The sequence below is a fragment of the Etheostoma spectabile genome, chromosome 20 (assembly GCF_008692095.1).
Source record: "Etheostoma spectabile isolate EspeVRDwgs_2016 chromosome 20, UIUC_Espe_1.0, whole genome shotgun sequence".
In the NCBI taxonomy this organism is placed as follows: domain Eukaryota; kingdom Metazoa; phylum Chordata; class Actinopteri; order Perciformes; family Percidae; genus Etheostoma; species Etheostoma spectabile.
The window spans coordinates 16,944,304-16,945,056 of record NC_045752.1 but is presented as its reverse complement, the minus strand read 5'-3'; positions in this window follow the sequence as shown (position 1 = coordinate 16,945,056).

Genomic DNA, 753 nt, shown 5'->3' with positions numbered 1-753 from the left:
AGAACATGGAAATCGGACATTGCCGTGCGTTCCACATTCTCACTCCCATCTCGTAAAATACGGATGCTTGTTCAGGTGCCTTTGTCATTGTTATTGACGCTAAAAGTCTCCTTTAGCGTCATATATAACACACTTTACCTAAATGCACTTGGTTGGGCTATTGGCGTGCCTTTTGATGCTTTTAGGTTAAGGGAAAGCTTGTGGGTGGGCTTACGGTTCTGTGAATCGTGGCAACGGGACGGTTGAGTTTAGGAAAAGCTCATTGGTGGGTTGACGGTAGTGTGACACGCGGGAATAACGGGCCGGTTAAAGACATACGCGGGACATGAACCCCCCTTTCCTGGATGAAAGTCCTGTGTTTGACCTACCCACCACAATCACGTGGGCGGCCCCTTATATTCCCAGATGGCCTGAACGCACCATTAATCTCAAAATTCGGACTTCATTCTATGGATTCTGTGATCCCTGTCATATGGATGTTTTACATAATGCCCTTATCCTCCTCCATAGATAATGCTCTAATGAGACTGTAAAAATCCCAATATTCACAATAATTCACAATAAGTGAAAATTTGTGAATTAACATTCACTCATCATCATGTGCTGACGCTATCTAGAGAGAGAGAGAGAGAGAATATTAATCATATATCAATGTTGTGTTTATTTAATCTGAACATTTCAACTAATTGTATGCTGATGCTTTGGCAACAGTTAACACTTTCATATGCCAATGAAGCCCCTTTGAAATTAATT